This window comes from Coptis chinensis, chromosome 8 (assembly GCF_015680905.1).
Source record: "Coptis chinensis isolate HL-2020 chromosome 8, ASM1568090v1, whole genome shotgun sequence".
Lineage (NCBI taxonomy): Eukaryota > Viridiplantae > Streptophyta > Magnoliopsida > Ranunculales > Ranunculaceae > Coptis > Coptis chinensis.
Genome location: NC_141463.1, coordinates 15,053,516 through 15,076,842, shown reverse-complemented (window position 1 = coordinate 15,076,842; position 23,327 = coordinate 15,053,516). Strand labels below are relative to the sequence as shown.

Genomic DNA, 23,327 nt, shown 5'->3' with positions numbered 1-23,327 from the left:
ACGAGAGTAGCTTATTTGCAACAAAAACAAGCTTTTGGAAATATTAAGTTACTCTTATTATATATTAATAGACTTGAGCAATATATTAAGAGACTTGAGCAATATATTAAGTTATCCCAACATCCTTAACTATAAGTTGTTATGACAAACTTACATTTAATTATAAAAAACTATTTAAGTATGGGTTAAAATCAAAAATAAAAACTAGAGCCAAGAAGCTTGTTCAAACTTCAAAGAAAAAGAAATAGACTTGTTCTCTTTTCTTCCTAAACTAAAAAACAGCAGAGATTCATAAAACAACAAACATGGCAACATACTCACCTAGATCTGATGCTGATTCAGCAAAGTCTTATATAGTATGTTTAATTAGTAGAACATTAAAGTATGAAATCCGTTACGAAGGTGATATTTACAACATCAACGCTAAAGAATCAACATCAGTTTGATAAACGGTCTATTTCTAAACCACTTTTTTTTTTCGGTTATTTATGTTCTGAATTTGATATATAAGAGAAACAAAATACATTATTGAGGCCTTGAGAGGTGTTCATGTGAAGGGGATGCTTTAAAAATCTTTACCTTTTGTTTACTTGGCTAGCTTGTACATGGTTTGTTATTTGAAGCTAAGGAAATACCCATCCCCCTCTTTCTTTAGAAAAGCGAGACTTGAGAAACACAAGATTTTGACCCATTATTAACGGGAAAGAAACCATTAAAATCAAGCACATAGATTATAACTAGTAAAATCAAGCACATAGATTATAACTGAAGCGATAAATTAAAACATGCCAAGGAAAAACAAATAATCGATTTTATTATGCTAAACCAAATTAAGAAGTGAGAAGGTTATCACAATTGCAGAGAGAGAAGGTCCTGGTCAATTGAATAATCACTCGAACCTAGATAGAAAATAAGTTGCGGAATATTAGAATGGCAAAACCAAATTACAAACAAAAAGGAAATTTTGTGTTTGTGATTGAAGCTTTGAAAAGTACCGTCTTCAAGCTCACAAAGGAACCACCGTCTTAAAAAACTTTCTTTTCTTTAAGTACAAAACTTTTGGGGGGAGATTTTCACCTTGGCACCTAAATGTAAGCCGACGGTTTACTGAAATTTGTTTTTGCCTAAATAACAATAGAGCCACCGAGAAGAAATTTGGGATTTTAGGGTTGAGTTTTGCTACGGATTAGATTCCCAAGAAAACCGTCACTGGGTTGGAATATGTAAAAAGTTGGCTGTGACGGGCTTGGGCTTTTTTGCTGGCGGATATTGTGCATCAGAAATAGAAGTATGGACTGGATCCGTAGGCATATCTATTTTGGATCTGTCAAGAAATGTCAATTTTTTAGTAGTGCCTAGGATCAATGCCAAGATATTTTTCTTGTCTGAAAATAGGCCTAGATTTAGAATTCAAAAGTGGTTTTGTAAAACCTCAAGTGGTTTCTTCAAACACATGTTGAGTTTTAATTAGTTGTGTTTTTATTGTTCGATAAAAGATAATTCCATTACTAAACTTGTTTCTTTCTTGCGTTCATTTAATACTACCTTACTGATAAGTGTTCAAAAAATACAATTTAACCCTCGATTATGCCTCTTGTTTAGCCGTCTTAGTAGATTAATAGTGTTTTTAAGTTATGTTTTATGATTCTACAGGTGAAAGAGAGAGTTTAGTATAATATTATAGAAAAAGGGGTAAAACGGAGCAATTCGGAGCATTAATGATCACATGGGATTCCCGTGGACAATCATTGAGAAGGCCGATGAATTGAAGCTAATAAAGATGTAACTTGGACCTATTTTAAAGCCTATTTGGAAGCCCAAGGCCAAAGGATTCGTTGCTTGCACCAAAGCCCACAAAAGAGGATAGAAGGATAGAGCAGAAGAGACAAAATAGACTTTCGCGTCTGGGACGCATGGATCGAGCGTCCAGCCGCATTTCTTGCATCTGGGATGCATGGATCGTGTGTTCAGATGCATTGCTTGTGTCCGAGACGCATGAATCGTGCATCCAGACGCATGAAATGACACTGTAGCCAATTCCTTCTCAGTTTTGGAGACAAAGTTAGACTCTAAAAGAAGTCTATTTGTATTAGAAAACAAATGGCGGTTTGGAATGCTTCTAGAACTCATTGTAACCCCTATAAATAGAGGACCTAAGTGCCTCATGTAATTTGCCAATTCACTTATATTCTTGTCTCCAGAACTTGAGGCAGAGAGAGATTAATAATAAAAGATTCGGTTTTAACTAGCCTAGTCTTAATAAATTAGTCTTTTCTAGTCTTATATTCTTTAACTCTTCTTCTTCTCATTCTTCGTGTTCTTTCTTCTTTATGGAAGGCTAATATTCTCCTTTAAGGGAGGAGATGAAGTCGGTGCTTAGGATTTAATGATTCTTCTGGTTCATGGTGTTCTTCAATCAGGTTAGTTCTTTATGTTTTTAGTTATTAGTTCCATTGCCCAGGCCAGGGGATGGAAGTATAGACTAAGGTTTTTATTTATTGCAATTGAATATCATGCTAGTTTAGGGTTTTATTTATTGCAATTGAATATTTACTAGTGACATGCTTTTATTTATTGTAATTGAATATTATACTATTATTCTCTACTTTTCTTTTAGTTGTGTAGTGTTTTAGAGTAAGGGAAGTATTCCTTGTGTTTGCCTTAGATGGTGATTCATTGAATAGATGTCTAAGCTCACATAAAAGGAAAGAAGATACTAGTAACATGAACATAGGAACAACCTTTAGTAGAGTTATTTGTTAACGATGTTTTGTCCAAAAGGGCATCGACACTCGCTCGATTGCCTAATTGTAGTCTACTTGTGAGAACAACCATGAAGCAGAAGGTCATTGAATCAAAAGTATTGGTGGATTCTAATCTCTTGAATTCTCCCTCTTATAAATTTTCAATAGTTTAGTTTAGTTTAGTTTAGTTTAGTTTAGCAGTAGAATATATAATATCTATAATCATAGTTTTTAATCCCTCAAACCCCCTTTCCAGTCCTGTCATTCATATAAACAAACACTTAAAAGTGGAACGATATCCTACTCATCCTTTACTTATTGAGGGATAATTTGGTTTTGATACACTTCTATTTTGTTCAATGACCATCATCTATCTACATCATCCATATACCATCTACATACACAAAAAAGGAGCGCGGGTCAAATGGTGCCGCTGCCGGTTTAAGTTGTTCATGTTTAACGTTTTCTTTCAAGATTAAAACTTTGGATCTTGAGGTAATTTTAGCCACATCATCCATCCTTTTGAGAAAGAGAGAAGCTTGAAAGACATCTCGAAGACAAGATCTACCATCCAGGTTAGTCGAATCTTCATTCTTTTTATTTTATTCTTAGTATAGTTGCATCGTAGTTTAGTTTTATTGCTTTATAGTATAATTGCATTTAGGACCTTTTCAACAATTGAAGTTGTAAGCCAATACAGCGAAACATCAAACTCTAGTGTTTCTTGTCTGAATCTTGACAAACAGACTATCGTCTGTGGGCCGTGGTACTTAAGCAATTCAAGTGATTCACCATAACCCTAGAAGAGACAACTTTAGACAACAAGCGAGATACTAGCTGCAAAGCCCAACCCAGTTGAAGAAAAGTAGTTTTGCATATTAATATAATTTAGAATAGTTGCATATTAGTTTAATTGCATTCAAGCATAGTAAGATAGTTTTTCATCATTTTCGCATATCAAGAATACTAGACAAGATTGATACAATGGCCACATGCAATGATGGAGGTGTTGTGGACCTGAATAATCCTGAAGCTATCCCACCCATGCAAACACCACAAAGGAAAAAGCTGAGCGATTTTTATTCGCCAATCATTGGAGACCCACCTAGCAGTATTGTTTTTCCAGAGACAAAAGCTAACCAGTTTGAACTTAGAGCATCAGTAATCTCCATGCTTCCAAAGTTCAATGGTTCAGACAATGCTCAACCATATGTTCACATGAACAAATTTCTATCAGTCCTCAGAACTTTCAAGAACCAGAATATCAAAGATGAGAGTATCAAGTTAATTCTTTTTCCGCTCTCACTCGAAGGTAAAGCCTCTGAATGGTTAACTGCACAGTCGATCAATTCAATAGATAACTGGGAGAAGTTGAGAACAAAGTTTATGAACAAGTTCTACCCACCCCAGAAGACAGATGCCATGCAGCAAGCCATCATCAATTTCAAAGGGAAGGTGGCTGAAGAATATCATCAAAGCTGGGAGAAATTCAATAATCTGCTAGTCTCATGTCCACATCATGGTTATGATAAGAGCACACTGGCTCATTTTTTCTATCAAGGACTCTCGATGATGAACAAGCAGACGATACAATCAATGCACAAAGGCAAGTTTACATCGATGGATGGACAGGAAGTTGTTTCGGCAGTAAACTGCTTCAACACAACGAGAGAAATGGTAAAGAACGCACTAAAAAACAGAGGAATTTGATGTTGGGGGAGATGAAACTGAACTAAATAATGGCTGCCTAAGTACTCAAGATCTATTCTCTAGGGATCACGTTTCCACGTAGTTTCTTATGAAAAATAATTTGGTATTTATATAGGTAGAGTAGAGAGTCCTTGTAGCTCAAGTAATTTTATAGCTTGAGTAATTGTGGTTGAATATAACTCTCAACTGATAGTTATCTCTTTGATAAGAAATGAATCTGGACATAAATCAGTGTACATTAGTGGCAAGCCATGTGGCTAAGGTTTAGCCTTAGACACATGAGTTAATGGGCGTGTACATTGATCCATGGTATTGCAAATTGGGCTTTAGTCCTGTTGATTAAATGAATAAAATAGAGACCCCTAATAATGGATGTTTGCCACGTATGTGTGGGTCGAAACACTGCCCCTTCTTTGTCATGCGGACAAAGATCACATGGCAAAGAAGAGAAGAAAAAGCAAGAAAAAAATTGAATAAGAAAAGAGTAAGCGGAATATATAACAAAGTGTCGCGTGAACGTAAACGATAGGAAAATGGACAATCGGAAAAAATTCGTGAATTATAGGGACTATGCCATGTGAACGAAGTTCATATGGCAAAGAAGAGAAAAGAAAATCAACAAGAAAAAATAATGAGAAAAGAATAAAAAAAAAATAACTAAATTGATGTATCTACCATAGTAGCAATGAATTATGAAGGATGAAGTGACAAATAAATAAGTAAAGAGTCCTCATAAGTAAATAAGGGAACAAAATACTTAATAGCAAATTGACTTGGAGCGCACATGCAGGAGGAGTGTTATATAAGCAAATTGACTTGGAGCGCACATGGTAGCAAGAACTTACGTGACTATAAGCCAAACGTTGTCTTTGGCTCACAAACATGTTGATGAGGTCAATAAGTCCAATACTCGCCCCATACATAGTCTAGTCATCTCTGGGGGCTCAAAGCTTTTGAGTTGGTTTCGACATGCAACTTTATTTCTTTAAATTAAATTTTAGTTTCCTAATTCAGTTAGACTGCTTAATTACCGAAACCTTGTTTATTAGTAGCAGTTTCCTAAAATCTTTAATTACAATCCTTGAAGTTTACCATCGACCATGTTTGTTTATCCTAAAACCTTGGAGGAAGTTAATCTAATGGCAGATGATATGCAAGGCATACCAGAAGAGATCGTCTCAACCATATTACAAAGAGTTCCCCCAAAGGCCATCATCAAATTGAAGTACGTATGCAAACTCTGGTCCAACTTGATATCTTATCCTTACTTTACGCATGCATATCTCAAGCATTTGAATAATTCACAAGAAGAATGTGTTATCCTTCATCTGAACCACGGTCCACGGACGATCTGCCAAAAATCAGTGTTACCTCTTCATCAATTTACAAGTGGAAGATCCCGAACTGAAGGAATTCAAGTTACCATACTAGCAGTAAAGAAGGTGCATGCAATGACTGCTGAGAAGCGGGCGCCTGAGATTTTGTTTGAACTTGGGTTCAACAAGAAGATGCAAGCTAAAAAAAACTCGGGATTTCTCTGGTGGAAGGCGAATGAGAATTGCATTGGCACGTGCCTTGTTCATGAATCCGACCATACTTCTCCTTGATGAACCTTCAAATCATCTTGACTTGGAAGATTGTGACTGGTTGGAAGAAATGCTGAAGAAATTCGATCGCATCCTCGTCGCCGCGGCTGGTATCATTGCTTTCGGGGAAGAAACCGCCATAGATGACAAGGTTTCGATCAAAATTGAATTTGTGTTGCCGAAGAAGACGGAGAAAAGTGCGGAAAATATGACAAAGCAGTGTCAAAGATTTTCGACAGCATAAAACAGGTATGTTAATATTTTTTTATCAGTTATCTTAAAATTTTGGTTAAGTCAGAAAGACTGATGAAAATATTTGTATATTTGTCGCATGTTGAAATGGAGGAATTACGAGCAAAAGATATTGACGAAAAATTTCTAGCGGAAAGATCTTAATGCCTTATAAAAAATAAGGTTATGTTCAGGGTGATCGCGTTGCAATGCCGTATAAGAAATAAAGAAGCTGGAGAAAATATTCGCTCAGAAAAACCGACGAAAAGTGTCTCTCAGAAATATCGGCCCAATGTCATAGAAAAAATAATGAAGCGGATGGAAAGTTTCACGTACTCGGAAAGTTCACTCAGAAAGATCGGTTGAATGCCTTAGAAAAAATAATAAAGTTGTCTGAAATTTCAACTCGGAAAGTTTCGCTCAGAAAGATCGGCTTAATGCTTTAGAAAAAATAATAAAGCCGTCGGAAAGCTTTCGCTAAGAAAGTTGACGTAATGCGAATTTCATTGCACGAAGAAACGGCGGTATTACGAGCAAATTATATTCAGAAAGAGTCGACGGAGAAAAGTTTCACACAGAAAGGTGTCAATTAATGCTGAAGAAGAATTAAAGAAGTTGATAGAAGTTTCGTTGAGAAAGAGCGGCGCAATGCCTTAGAAAAAAAATAATGAAACTGTCAAAAAATTTCACTTGGAAAATTTCTCGTAGAAAGATCGGTAGAATGCCTTAGAAAAAATAATGAAGCTGTCGAAAATTTTCGCTCGGTAAATTTATCGTAGAAAGATCTGCAGAATGCCTTAGAAAAAATAACGAAGCTGTCGAAAATTTTCGCTCGGCAAAATTCTCGTAGAAAGATTGGCACAATGCCTTAGAAAAAATAATGAAGATGACTAAAATTATCGCTAGGAAAATTTATCGTAGAAAGATCGGTACAATGCCTTAGAAAAAATAATAAAGTTGACGTAAATTTTTGCTCGAAAAATTTCTCGGAGAAAGATCGGCACAATGCTTTAGAAAGAATAACAAAGCTGTCGAAAATTTTCGCTCGGCAAGTTTCTCGTAGAAAGATCGGCACAATGTTTAAAAAATAATGAAGTCGGAAGAGAGTGAACCGAAAGCGCTAGTGAAGCGAATGCAGATTTCGAAGAAGAAAACGAAGATTTAATCGAGCGACCGTAAGACAATTGACAGAGACGATAACAGATACGGGAGATCAACTAGAACGTGAAAAGATGAATTACAAATATTTGTACGAGTTGTATAAGCGGAAAATTGGTAAAGAACCATTGGATTTTCCCAAACCAATTATTATGTGATTGTGTGAATGTAATACCATAAAGCCAAAAATTCTTTTGATAAAAATAAAAATAAAGTATGTGTTGGTAATTGAATGTCGTTGTGATGTCAGATAACATACCTGTGGAAAATTGACAATATTGTTGATTTATGTAGTTGAAATGAAATAGAACGATACGCCCCCATGTAAAACAAAATGCCCCAAATGCTAACTTAACTTGGAAAAAGTAGACTAAGCGAGCGTAAAATATTTAAATTTAGACTGACGAAAAGAAGCGCGGTGACTTCGTCGGATATTGTCGTAGTGATAGTAACGGATTAAGCGTGCGTAAAAACGTTCAAACTTAGACTGACGAAGCTAAACATGGTAACTTCGTCAGATTTTGTCGTAGCGATAGTAACGGACGAAGCGAGCGTAAAAAACGTTCAAACTTAGACTGACGAAGTTAAACGTGGTAACTCCGTCAGATTTTGTCGTAGCGATAGTAACGAACTAAGCGAGCGTAAAAGCGTTCAAACTTAGGCCCGAAGGCTAAACATGGTAACTTCACGATTTTGTCGTAGCGATAGTAACGGATGAAGCGAGCGTAAAAAGCGTTCAAACTTAGACTGACGAAGCTAAACGTGGTAACTCCGTCAGATTTTGTCGTAGCGATAGTAATGAACTAAGCGAGCGTAAAAGCGTTCAAACTTAGACTAACGAAATTAAACGTGGTAACTTCGTCAGATTTTGTCGTAGCGATAATAACAAAACAAGCGAGCATAAAAGCGTTCAAACTTAGACTGACGAAGCTAAACGTGGTAACTCCGTCAGATTTTGTCGTAGCGATAGTAACGAACTAAGCAAGCGTAAAAGTGTTCAAACTTAAACTGACGAAATTAAACGTGGTAACTTCATTAGATTTTGTCATAGTGATAGTAACGAAACAAGCGAGCGTAAAAACAAGTTTTGGTTCTGGCGGAAGCAAAGAAACTTGCAAGTAATGGATATAAGGAAGACGCCAATCTTGCTCATCGGAGATCATCACTGGCTCTGATAGTATCATATCGGGAACTTCAGGACTATCATCTGCTTCATGTACTAACTCACTATCTATTTCGGGAGCGAATTCAGGAGGAACAAATGGATCTATATATTCTAATGGAAGATCCAAAGTATGGTCATGTTGTGAATTTTCCATCTCCCTTTTCCGCTTCCAAGTCATGATTGGTGCGATTATATGTGGGTCGTATTTCGCTGTTGCGTATAAGCAAAACAAGAAATTGCTTTCATGTACACACAAGTCATGTAATTCTTTTTCGGTAAAGTCAATGCTTGGCTCTTTCTAGAACTCTACAGTGATGTGTCTTGACCCTTCGCTTCTAATGATGGCGGAGAGATAAGCCAATGAATATGCATGACGTATGCCATTTCGGGGCTTTAAGTGATAGAGATGCTATCAAATTGTTAAGCAAGGCTATGTATCAAACTAAGATAAGCTGCCATACGCTCATCTCTTGCTTCAAAAGACCCACCAAACTGATTGGCAACAAGGCGAGAATCTGTGTATAACTGGAGCTTTCGCCCCGATTGATCCAAAGGTCGAGTGTTCTCAAGGCACAAATGGCAGCCTCATATTCGGCTTCGTTATTTGAAGCAGCGAAGCCAAGTCGCATAGATTTCTCAATCTTTTCTCTATCGGGTTTAACAAAAACGCATCCAATTCCAAACCCAGATTTATTATGGGAGCCATCTGAGTAAACAATCCATAGGTCAATGGGATTAGGAATTGCGTTTTCATGTTGGTCTTCATCGCCCCCATTTATTGGCGGAAAAATGTCTTCCATAGATTCTTCCTGGCGCAAGAAATCATCAATAGGAGAATCATCAATCGGAAAATCAGCTATCAGAGAAGCCAGATCATGTCTTTTTTTAGCATTACGACTTTCAAAGACAATGCTATATGCACTAAGATAACTTTCCCATTCGGCTAATCTACTTGATTCCTGTGCATTACGAAAGATCTTGCGTAAGGGATATTCAGTATAAACTATGACCAACCTCCCCTGGAAGTATGGTTTCAATCGGCGAGCGGCAAGAACCAATGCAAGTGCAATTTTTTCCATCTTTGAATAACGAGACTCAGCTTTAGTTAAAGTCTTACTGATAAAAAAGATGGGTCTACTATCATCAATGAAAAGAACAACACTAATAGCTTGAGTTGTAGCTGCCAGGTATATGCCAATAGGTTGACCCGTTGAAGGACTTGTCAATATAGGAGGACTGACCAAGTATTTTTTCAGTTGTTGCAATGCCATCTCACAATCAACGTTCTAAGTTGCCGCCCCTTTAAAGTATGGAAGCAGGGATGACAACGATATGAATATTTAGAAATAAATCTATGAAGAGTGGCAAGCCGACCAATAAGTCGTTGAATTTCCTTCTTATTTTTTGGTGATGGCATATCAATAACGGCGTGTATCTGATTAGGATTAGCCTCAATACCTCTACGAGTCATGAGGTATCCCATAAATTTTCCAGAAGAGAGGCCAAAAGAACATTTGGCGGGACTGAGTCTCATGTTATACTTGTTAAGCCTATCAAAAACAAGTTGAAGATCGGAAAGATGATCACCAGTATGCTTCGATTTAACGACTATATCATCAATATAAGCCTCCATTATGTTTCCCAGCAGATCGGAAAAAATTGTATTGACAAGCTTTTGGTAGGTTGCACCGGCATTTTTCAGACCAAAAGGCATAACAGTGTAGCAGAAAATGCCTTGGTCGGTTATGAAGGCGGTGAACTCTTGGTCATCCACATTCAAAAATATCTGGTAGTACCCTGAAGAAACACTATGAAAGATATGCGTTGGAAGCCTGAAGTGGCGTCCACCAATTCAAAAATTCGTGGCAACGGATATGGATGAATCGGACAAGCTTCGTTAAGGTTCAGATGAACTTTATGATGAGTGGGAAGTTACATCCAAGGGACTTCGTGTTAAGTGGGGTGAAATCCATTTCATCCAGAAGATTTAAACAGACAGACGCCCCCAATCGAGCCTATGTGGAAGATGACACCTGCCATTACCTCTTACAAGAGTTAGAGATTTTAGGCGGTACACACTTTCGGGTCCGACTGGAGATTGTCTTTTGCTTTGCGTGTAACCAACCTATCTAGGTTGGTAGTTTGTCTGGGATTGTGGTCTTCCCTCTAGTTGCTTCTGTGACACCTTCCTTCCTTATCGGATCAGACCTGTCTAGGACGACGATTTTCCTCAGGTCAACGAGGTCGGCCTTTCCTGTCAGGTCAGTCTCGTTTGGGATATTGGTATTCCTTATATTTTCTTCTGTGACGCCTTCTTTCCCTATCTGGTCGGACCTGTCTGGGATGACAATTTTTCTCAAATCTGTGACGTCGGCCTTCCCTGTTAGGTCGGTCCAGTCTAGGATGAAGGTTTTCCTTATACTTTCTTCCGTGATGCCTTCTTTCCCTGTCTGGTCGGACCTGTCTAGGATGGCGATTTTCCTCAAATCTGCGAGGTTGGCCTTCCCTGTCAGGTCGGTCCAGTCTGGGATGAAGGTTTTCCTTATACTTTCTTCCGTGACGCCTTCTTTCGGGCGTTTGTACCGCCGTTTGCGGTAGCGGCGGCGGCGGCGGTGCTGCTGCAGTTGGATGTTGAGAATTGATCCTACCATTAGGAGCAACTCGATTGTTCAACGGTTCTTGCATTGCCTGACTTGAATTTTAAAGGTTGCGATTCCTATTGGCAGGAGGAATATGTTGACTATTCAGTCTGGTTCTTGTGCTTACCATCTTGATTGTTTCAAGTGATAATGGATTCAAAAAACCCATAGACGACGCCAATTATGTTTCGGCAGTAAACTGCTTCAACACAACGAGAGCAATGATAAAGAATGCACTAAGAAACAAAGGAATTTGATATTGGGGGAGATAAAACTGAACCAAATAATGGCTGCCTACGTACCCAAGATCTATTATCTAGGGATCAAGTTTCCACGTAGTTTCTTATGAAAAATAAATTGGTATTTATATAGGTAGAGTAGAGAGTCCTTATAGCTCAAGTAATCTTGTAGCTTGAGTAATTGTGGTTGAATATAACTCTCAACTGATAGTTATCTCTTTGATAAGAAATGAATCTAGACATAAATCACTGTACATTAGTGGCAAGCCATGTGGCTAAGGTTTAGCCTTAGACATATGTGTTAATGGGCCTGTACATTGATCCATGGTATTGCAAATTGGGCTTTAGCCCTGTCGATTAAATGAATAAAATAGAGACCCGTAATAATGGACGTTTGCCACGTATGTGGGTCAAAACAGAAGCTTACAACTTTCTCGAGAATTTAGCTGAAGAAACACAACAATGGACTACTAGCAACGAGGATGTCGCTAGCATGGAGGGGGAGCCAAAGCAATTTGGTTACCAAGCACATGAACAATCAGATCAAGAACTGAAGTCTACATTGGCAAGCCTGGCCACTAGCATTGAAACTCTAAATAAGAAATTCAACCAATTCTCCATAAATCCCTCCGAAGATCAACAATTCTCAAGCTAAATCTCTCCCAGTCATGCTAATACTGCGAAGTATGTTCGGACACTTCTCATGCAACTCTAGAATGTCCTGGTTTCTATCAACATGCATCAGTTGGAGAGTACAATATAAACTCATTTCAGAGGCCCAACCAAGGTGGTAATAACTTTCAAGGTACTTATTGGAGATGCGGCTGGACCCCCGTGTTCTCAAGATCAAAGTTATATTCCACGGACAAGTCAAGCTTCCGCAGTTGGTTCCTCAACAACAATTATACTCTTAACAGAATTCCAATACAAGTGGAGAGTTAGTGCCTGATCCTAGGAGAAATTATGCCACACCTGCCAACTTGAAGAATGCAATTACTTTCCTATCACAGAAAAATCAGAAGTTTGAAAGTGTTTTAGAGCTTCTTACACAGTCTCAGCTCAATCTCCAGCAATCTCAGGCAAGTCAATGTTCTAGAATGGAGTCTCTAGAGGCTAAGGTCGACCAACTCACTACTGCTTTGTCTGTAAAGACACAAGCCATTCAACCTAGCTTATTGGAACCAATATCGAAGAGTGAAGATGTATGCCACATTGGGACAACTTCTAGTACTGATCACCTCCATGATTATGTCAGCTCAGTTACTACTCTCAGATCAAGATTGAAGATAGACAACAAGGTTGACTTACCTTCTCATGATGACATTGCTACAGAGCAATCAGTCAAGATTTCAAATGAAGATCGAAAGGAAGTGGGAGAAATCCTTTCCACTCGCATTTGTCAAGATGACCAAGACAAGATATGCAAGAATGCCAAAGAGAAAGAAGAGCAGACACATGTTGATGTGTTTGTACCAAAGGCACCTTTTCCTATGTTTTATGCTCAAAGCAAAACGGACAAGCAATTTTTAGAGATGAAAGAGGCATTTGAGAAAGATAACATCAATATCCCATTTCTCACAGCCATCAAACAGTTGCCATCATATGCCAAATTCTTGAAGGATGCATGCAACATAAAAAGAAGTACTCATGTTCCAAAGCGAACGTTTCTAGCTGGACAAACAACATCTATTATCTATCAGCAAGCTCCAGTCAAGCTCAAAGATCCAGAAAGTCCTACAATATCATGCAAGATAGGAGAAAAATTCACAGGTAATGCTCTTTTAGACCTTGGTGCTAGTGTTAATCTCTTGCCATATCATGTGTACCAAGCGTTGGGCCTGGAGAACCTAAAGCCTAAAGAAGTTAGTACAAAGATTCAAATAGTTGAGAATGTTCTTGTTCAAGTAGCCGTTTTCTACTATCCAAGATTCCCGATAGGCACCCGGTTTTGATAAAATTCCAATTTTCTAGGCCGACCTTTCCTCGCTACCGCAAAAGCTTTGATAAATTGTCACAATGGTGAAATGAAGATCAACTTTGGTAAGATGTCCATGGACATAAATATCTTTCACCCGTTGTATAAGGATTGTGATGACACCGAAGGTGGAGAGGTGTACTTCCTTGATAGCATGATACAAGAATCCTTTCCATTCGAAGATACAATTGAGAGTGCTCAATCTACTGAAAACTGTGATGAACCTGAGAACCCCACCACAGAGGCATTGCTAGCCATGTTCTTGGAATCTTTGCAGAAAATTCAGGATTTAAGTGAAGCGTAATGGAAAATTGATGAGAGAGTATCATATCTTGAGAAGATGAACTCTACATTTAAGGATGAACAACGGACTTCTACCCGAAAAATCGATTACTATAGAATCGGCTTTTAAAGAAGTTTTGGAAAAACAACAGAATCTAGAAGCTTGAAATGAGTCTTCTGAAGCAGAAAGTGGACCATCTTGATAAGAAGCATTGCACTGTTGAAGCCTCTTCTACACCATCATTGTCTGAGCAAGAGAAGTATGTGAACCAGTCTACCGCCCACCTTGAGCGCAGTCAGCTAGACATTCATTATCATTACTGTGGTGGTAAAGGGGAAATCAGATACTATTGTCCTGTTAGAAAGAAAGATTTTCATCAATCTTCTACACAGAGGAACCACAAGGCCTATCACACAATCATTAGACCTGAAATAGTTCAAGGTAGAGAATCAACTTCACCAGCAATCTTTCCAGCATATCAAGGAGTATTTTTGACAACCCACAAGGTGAGACCTCCTCGTCCTCCAAACATTCGTCAAATTTGGGTAAGATAAAATCTAATCTCCTCACTCTAAATTGATAATGCATGATATATAGTCTTAGGGATCTGACTTAAAAAGACCTAAAAAAAAAAAAAAATTGGTAAAAGGAAATGTTCTTATTTTTGGGATTAATCTTGATATTCGGCATCAATGGTAACATCTTCCATTTTTCTCATTTATTTCATTTACTTAATTTCTATACATTGAGGACAATGCATATGTTAAGTTGGGGGAGGGTGTACTTGATAAATGAATTTTGAAAATTAGTTTTCAAAAATGAAAATATTTTTGTTTCTATATCAGCAACATGAGAAAAATGAATTTTAATGATGAGTCTGGGATATATATTCTATACTGCTTAGTGTTGAGTTTGATAGATAGTTGATATTATTGATTTCATTACCACTTAGACTATTTATTATGCTCGGACATAGTTCTTGTTGATAAAATTCTTTTTAAAAGGCACTACCATAGTACTTGGTCAGTTTTGTGTACTTTTGCTAGAAGAGAGATTTAAACCCCTAGTAAACTGGAAGTAGAATTTTTAGACTTAGCCCGTGAGACTTGAGCTTTATACCCATTCTTTGGAGAGTTCTTACGAAAAATCCGAGTCTTAGTGACTCAACATCTTTCAGTTCTTTATGTCGTTGTAATATAGTCTCATTATTTGTTGATTTGGTTAATCACGAAGTGACATCAACTGGGGAGATAGCCATTAGGTCTTGTAGTCTATTCGAAACAGAGTATCATACTGATAAGTCAAGTAGTGAACCCATTTAGCCTTTATCCCACCTAGTAGGACCATCATGTTAAACCCTTTTGAGCCTTACAATAAGCCATTTTCTTTCATAAAACCCATTACCCTTTACCCAACTCCAGGCAAGGAGTATAGCCAAAAACCTTTATCAGCCATACCCATATGTTTCTGAGAATACGAGGGGAACAAGGAGGAAGAAAGAGCACAAAAGGAAGATTACAAGGAAATATCAGAGATATACAATGAAAACCATCATTCTGTTCTAAGTGAAAGAAGCTAGTGGAAAACAAGCATATCCAGTACTAATCAAGGATATACCACTGAGTTAAAAAATAAATAAATAAATAAATAAATAAAAGTTGAACAAAATGGATGGAAAAGCTAAGACAAAGGAAGAATTTTCTCTGCAATACAGAATTTGAAGAAATCTTCCAAAGAATGAAGCAAAACCTTTAGTGTTTTCAGAAACAACCTTAGAATTCTTTTTACCTTTCCTTCATAAACCAATACCCAAGCCAAGTTACAACCCATGACTTATCACTATAGTATGATATGAAGTCTAGAATAGGTGAGAAGATGCTAAAGTGAAGGACCCGACACTTCATATATGATTAACATTCTTTCCATGAGACTACTGTCATCTAGAAGTCTGTTTTTTAAGGTAGTATGTGGGATGTTCATATTCATTATTCTTTTCCCCACATACATGAGGTAATAGTATACCATCTTCTGAGAGATTCTTTTCTGAGAGTATGACCAGTAAGGATTGAAAGTCGAGATTATCTGTCTAAAGGTGAACTAGGGATTACGGTTCTTGGATAGGAGAGTATATGAGATTGACTGAGTACACACATAAGCTTTGATTGAGAATTTTGTCAATTTTTACTATCTCCCATCATAATCTATGAGTTTTTACAGCAATGTAGTTAGCAATGGAGACCGTCTGTTAGAGTAAGCACTAAGTGGGTAAGGAATTTCTCTCTCTGAAAAATACTATCATTCTTGAACATGCTATTGATTGATTTTGTGGGCATATCACCTGAATATTAGAGAAAAAGGGGTAAAACGGAGCAATTCGGAGCATTAAGGATCACATGGGAAGCCCGTGGACAATCATAGAGAAGGCCAAGGAATTAAAGCTATTAAAGATGCGACTTGGACCTATTTTAAAGCCTATTTGGAAGCCCAAGGACAAAGGATTCGTTGCTTGCACCAAAGCCCGCAAAAGAGGATAGAAGGATAGAGCAGAAGAGACAAAATAGATTTTCGCGTCTGGGACGCATGGATCGAGCGTCCAGCCGCATTTCTTGCATCTGGGATGCATGGATCGTGTGTCCAGATGCATTGCTTGCGTCTGAGATGCATGAATCATGCGTCCAGACGCATGAAATGGCATTGTAGCCAATTCCTTCTCAGTTTTGTAGATGAAGTTGGACTCTAGAAGAAGTCTATTTGTATTAGGAAACAAATGGCGGTTTGGAATGCTTCTAGAACTCATTGTAACCCCTATAAATAGAGGACCTAAGTGCCTCATGTAATTTGCCAATTCACTTATATTCTTGTCTCCAGAACTTGAGGCAGAGAGAGATTAATAATAAAAGATTCGGTTTTAACTAGCCTAGTCTTAATAAATTAGTCTTTTCTAGTCTTATGTTCTTCAACTCTTCTTCTTCTCGTTCTTCGTGTTCTTCTTTCTTTATGGAAGGCTAATCTTCTCCTTCAAGGGAGGAGATGAAGTCGGTGCTTATGATTTAATAATTCTTCTGGTTCATGGTGTTTTTCAATCAGGTTAGTTCTTTATGTTTTTAGTTATTAGTTCCATTGCCCAGACCTGGGGATAGAAGTATAAATTAAGGGTTTTATTTATTGTAATCGAATATCATGCTAGTTTAGGGTTTTATTTATTGCAATTGAATATTTGTTAGTTACATGCTTTTATTTATTGCAATTGAATATAATGCTAGAATATGGTTTTATTTATTGTAATTGAATATTATACTATTATTCTCTACTTTTCTTCTGGTTGTGTAGTGTTTTAGAGTAAGAGAAGTATTCATTGTGTTTGCTTTAGATGGTGATTCATTGAATAGCAGCCCAAGCTCACATAAAAGGAAAGAAGATACTAGTAACATGAAAATAGGAACAACATTAAGTAGAGTTATTTGTTAAAGATGTTTTGTCCAAGAGGGCATCGACACTCGCTCGATTGCCTAATTGTAGTCTACTTGTGAGAACAACAATGAAGCAGAATGTCATTGAATCAAAAGTATTGGTGGATTCTAATATCTTGAATTCCCTTTCTTATAAATTCTCAATAGTTTAGTTTAGTTTAGTTTAGCATTATAATCTATAATATCTATAATCATAGTTTTTAATCCCTCAAACTCCCTTTCCAGTCCTGTCCTTCATATAAACATTCACTTAAAAGTGGAACGATACCCTACTCATCCTTTACTTATTGAGAGATAATTAGGTTTTGATACGCTTCTATTTTGTTCAACGACCATCATCTATCTACACCATCCATATACCATCTACATACACAAAAAAGGAGCACGGGTCACTTACCGCTAGGATAAGTTGGAGCAAACTGCAATATAATGTAAAAGTTATCTTCAATTTCAATTGTGTTATATATATCCACCTCTAGGGTTCTTAAGGCACATGCGATTAGAATTAATTTTGTATATTCTTATCAATTTTAGAGATTTTTCCTTACCAATTTTAAAATTCAAGGACCAGAATGATTGCTTATGGTTTGGAGCCAAATTACACATTTGTCTCATGTTGGCACTAGGCAGAGCTAGACATGTACACAGGTCGAGCCGCAATGCTAGCAGTCGAAAAAAAAATTACCAATCAACTTAACAAAACAGCTCGCTTTCCTGACTCGTGGCTGAGATTCAATCTAAGGGTGGATAAATCGATGGTCCCCAATGCACCACAATATGAGAGAGATTAATTAGAAATTAATTAGGAGTTTTAATATTAAACAGAAAAAAACCCTTCGCCTCTTACCTCTTCTTCTTCCCCACATCGTGTTGGTGTGCTGTCATTCACTCTAGCATTTTTCTTTCCAAAATCCTTTGGTCTCCCATCTTTCCTATTCCTCTCTCTCCAAGAGATGGAAAACATATCTTCTGATCAGTACTTTTCTGATCTATTATATATATTGTGTGCTTATTTTTTTTTATTTATTTTTTTTGCAGCCAAATGGATGTTTTGAGACACAAACCAAGATCTGTCTTAGCATATCAAATTATCATCCTGAGCATTGGCAGCCATCATGGAGCGGTAAGCTTCATACAATGTTTTCCATCATTTTAAAGATTAAATTGGAGAGACTGTTAATAGTTGACTCTCTTGCCATTAAGTTTTAAGTTTTAGGTTCTTCCTTTTAGATGTGAAGTTTTACGAACATGGTGTAATTGATAATTTTCTGTTTGTCTTTTCTGTTATCGTTATGTGTATGCTATTGTTCTCACTTTTTCATTTTTCCTTATTTGCATCGACGACACTTAAAATCAGAAGAACCACATGTAAGAAACTTCTAGGAACAAGTTCTAGGAACAATTGTATTCAATATCACCAATGTGTCACATAGTTTTACAGAGGCAACTGGTCGTATATGTTTATTAGCTTTGTATTAGCTTCTGAGTTTGTTGCTACTTGCTACACGTTTAGAACTCTTTATCCCAGTCTAATATACATTTTCCTATTTTGAATGTACAATCACCAGGGTACAATGGTATGCAACATAAATGAATTGGCCAAGGATGCTAGAGCAGATTTGCACACGGATGGCTGAGGATCCTGATGTGTGTTGGTATTCAATCATTAATCTATTTTTCTGGATATAGATTTGTCTTTAGCTTAATTCACCGGTTAAGTATTTCATGGTATTGAGATGGAAGAGTGGGAATGCCAACTTTTATTTATGAATGCATAAGAATTAGAATTTCATTCTAACCTTAGGATATTCATCTAATCTAAACCATTGCAATTGATTTGTTAAAAGGTTTCAATGGTATTCTTTAAGGTGATGTAGTACTGATAACATACCCAAAAAAAGCAGAATGAACTCAAATTACTATAAATTTCTGAGAGGGCTGGGATTCAAATCTTTGTTGTTTAAATCTCTATAAATCGAGGGTCAAGACTTAAGACACCTGGATAGGCACCTTGACCATTTAGAATTAAAAATGCCAGCTATTAAAATGCCCACCGAACTTCCCACCAATTTAACCAGTCTAAACTCTTCGTTTTCCATCTCCCACTTTCTGCCCCTCCATCTACCCCCGCTCAAGTGGATTTCGGTTTTGCCAAGGAAGCTGAACAATTTATGTAATTTGAGCGTGGTTGTTTCACTCATCTCCTTACTTTGCTCATTGACATTGCCAGCAGTGGACTTCACATTCTCAACAAGTACTCGGTAACTTTGGTTGTCTCTCTTTGAAACTCTCAGTGTTGTTCGTCAACCCTGTGGTTATCTGAGGTATGCCTTATAATGCATATTTCTCACAAAAAAATACGTAGTAAAATGGATTACAAAGCAATAGGCAGGCTTGGTTAATTGTTTGTGCAGGATTATATTCCATAAAAGCGTGTATACTTTTTTTTTTTGTTCATGTAATTTAAAACTCATTTCAAGTCTACAATGGTGTATTTGGATATCACAAGTTGTTTCAATAGCTAATGATTAGATAGTCTCATCCCTTGGTCATCCACGAAGGGATGCAAATGCATGATTTAGTAGAGGCATGTATATATCTGATTTTTTTAGAGTTTCATTGCCCTTACATTTTCAATTTTTTTTGTTGAACGGAAAACAGGAAAATAGTTTTACTTAAGTCGATATGAAGTAAAGAATATTATTTTTTGATAGGTACGTAATGTACTGAGTTATTAGTTGCTTTTGGAGTCTAAATTCAGTGTTTCAGACCTATACGTAGTTGGAAATATAAAACCCAAAAAATACTTCATGTAGTGTAGTTGTAACTATGACCAATGATGGTGGCCTATGACACGGCTGAAATCAACTGAAATCGACATGACCGTCACAAAATGAAGACAAGTAGGTGATGGTGCAATACTAATCTCACCAGTTTACGGCAAGTCGCTATAGTGTTCTATCTTAATGATACTATTAGGAACAAATTTTAGATTCCCGGCCATGGAAGAACAATATTTCATTTCCAGTGAAGGAGTACCAAGGTACTGTGATTCTTGACGTCTTTGTGAACTTAGAATTTCAGTTTAAGTAGGCAACTTATGCATTTCTTTTATATTGTTTGCATGTATAATTTTCTTTTTGGCTTATTATCTTTGACAATCTATTGGTTTGTATTTCCTTTCTATATGTCTACAAGGTATTGACATTTGATATACATCCTTTAATTATAACGAACTAAAGTACTAAACTGCTGAATGGGCGATCTTCAGGTCCAACTCATTTAAGGAAAATGGTCAAATCTTTGTGTGCAATTAGCGGAACAGTGTATTTTAGTTGGATGATTTTTTGACCTATTGTGCTCACACAATATTCACTCAAAACGTACTTGCATAAATGAAGGATTTGCCTTTCAATACTACTCTTGCTTGGTTGAATATCCTAATATCGTTCTTTGCCATGTTCATCTTAACAATTACAAAGTTTTTTTATGTTATCTTTTCTGAAATTGTTGAGGTACTCCGTCTGTTGCATTTTTAATTTTTGTTTTTGTTGTAGGTGGATGTTCTATTAATATTGCAAAACATCCTGATTCATGGCTCTCTTCTTTTTGTATGTGATTTAATTTGCAGCCATACTTATATTCAGTGAAGAAGCTGCTATTGATAAGTTGCTTAGCACTTCAAGACAATTGATAAGAATGTAGCACTCAGCATGGACATGGAGCTTTTATATAGAGATGAAAAGAGCATGAACGAAATGGTTTATGATCATGCAACAACAAGCTTTCTTTAGGATCACCCCGGAAGAGAATACAATTGAAGTGCCAGGTTAGGATGCTAACCAGCACATCACGGTGTCATGGTTATTTATCTCTTTGTAATGAACTCTTAAGCCTGGTATGTGGTTGCCTGATGTTTGCAATCATTCTTTCATTTCAACTTCATGCTACCAAGAGGAAAAATAGATAATTCGAGGCCGATATGAAAGGTACAAAATAGGGTTCAGACTGTGAAACAACTACTAAAGTGTCTATGTTATGTACGCCAATAATTTACAAGTATACATGCCTGTACTTATCCAATTGTTTATGCCAAGAGTAGATTTTAATTACTTTATCTCTTCATTCTTTTTATTTGATCTCATTATTTTGCATGTGTGCATATTTATGTATTTGAAGCCTTAAATATAAATAGCGTTTTCCTAAGGCATATTTCTCTTTTGCTTTTGCGTGTAATCTGAGAAGGGTGGTGCAAGAATTATCTTTCAAAGGATCACACAAACTTCAAATTCAGTTGCTTTAAACTGAAAAATATGTGGGTCATAGAATTTTAGATACCAAGAATTAGAATTAGATCGACCAAAGTTTTTCATATATTTTGTAGCAAAAGTTGATTGTTTGACCTTTCGACAGTATACATTTTCAAACCGATGCTATAATAATGTTTGTTTAGCAAAGGAATCAAAAGTGGTACACGCTAGAGCTGAGCTTAACGGTATTCAATTTCTAAGGGAACCAATATGTAAAGAAGTTGGTATGTGGTTGTTTTCTAAAGGAACCAATATGTAAAGAAGTTGTTATGTGGTGGTTCCTTGCAATTTGTGAAATACAAGGATGTTTGAGTTGGATAAAGATTTCCAATTGAATGAGTATGTTACTGTCTTGCCAAAGTTTGACATGCTTTTCATATCCTGATCCACCACTTTTAATGGCAGTTCGAACAGCTTTAGTTGCATTGATTGCATTCATGCCCACAAATCCAAATGGTGCCTACCAAAAAAAAAAAGATTACAAGAAAGAAGAAAGGCGTTGTTTAGCAATTAAATCGTGTGGGGCAGCGCCAAAATTTGGAACGTCTGAACGCCAAAGACTAATTGATGAGGTATGTTTAAATTCTATACTTGAATCCTCCATAAACATCTTTTATAAGTTGTGACCTGTATGCTTTGAACTTACTAGACTGCTTGCAGATTCACCAGTATATGCTGAGCAAAGTGTCCCCAGTTCCTCAACTTGCTGCACAAGAGTCATCTGATGAACACCCAACCAATGCAGAAGGTGAAGTACTTGTTGCTCCTCCGATGGTGATAACATAGCCGCTCCCGACGAAAGCGAACCAAACCCCTCGAAGTTAAGATAGATTGATGTTCGAGAGGTCCATGCCAATGCAGGTCCTCTGAGTGTCAGTTTTCGTACAGTGAATGTATCAAGACGTGTCCCAACAGCAGAGCATGGTGAATAGCCACAAAGGCCAAAGGCCAGAGTTTCAAAATAGTCAGATGATTGGCTGTTCACATGGGCTCGATAGGGCTCATAGTTGCAAGAAGACCTGACATATAGTTCATTTGTTGTTGAGCAGATCATCAGGCATGTGTCGCACCGCTTGGAATCTCTTGCACTTCATCTAACCAGCCACAGTTCAAAAGTAAGAGCCCTTGACCACCTAATTTATTAAGTTCCTTCACTTCAGTGCATTTCTTTTATTTCTCTACTTACATTGTTTGCCCTAAACTTTTCATGATTATTTCCCTAATTCTTTGCTTATATTGTTGCATCGAATAGGAATTTAGGCCACTCTTTGTTACATAAAAGGTGTGGATTAGGAATTAATTAAAGAGCTTAATTGTGAAATTAAGGAACCCCTAGGTTAATTTCTCCAAAGCTTTAATCATGAAAATGAACAAAAGAACCCTTCATTCTCCAAAGCTCACAAAAACCTTTCGTTCTCCAAAGCTCGAAGTTCTCAACGAAGGAAAAAAAAAAAAAAAAGAGCATGATACAACGGTGGCTTTTGCAGGTCAATTTCTGATTTATCTAGAAGGGCTTCATCAATTGTGGTATTTTCTTTTTATTTTCAATTCCCAGACAATTGTTTATATCTTCGTACTTATTTTTCTCTCATCAATCAATTCCTCTAAATTAGCCATCTCCTAATCACTTGCAGAGACCATTATATCTTAATCAGTTCTCGTCCTCTCTAGTTGCAAGAAGGAAAACTACATCGGGTATGGTCGCTCTCATATTCTATCATTTTTACCCTTTCTTTTTTTGTTATTGTTTCTATGCAGTCAATTTATTCTGTTAAGGACATTGGAAACCAAAGCTTGATCATACTGCTTTATGAAAC

The 23,327-nt window shown here is 36.9% G+C and overlaps 1 pseudogene; it reads left to right on the top strand.

The window, feature by feature from the left end:
* Positions 1-305: 305 nt before the first annotated feature.
* LOC147480151 (ubiquitin-conjugating enzyme E2 32-like) lies at positions 306-22,442 on the top strand (annotated as a pseudogene).
* Positions 22,443-23,327: the final 885 nt, after the last annotated feature.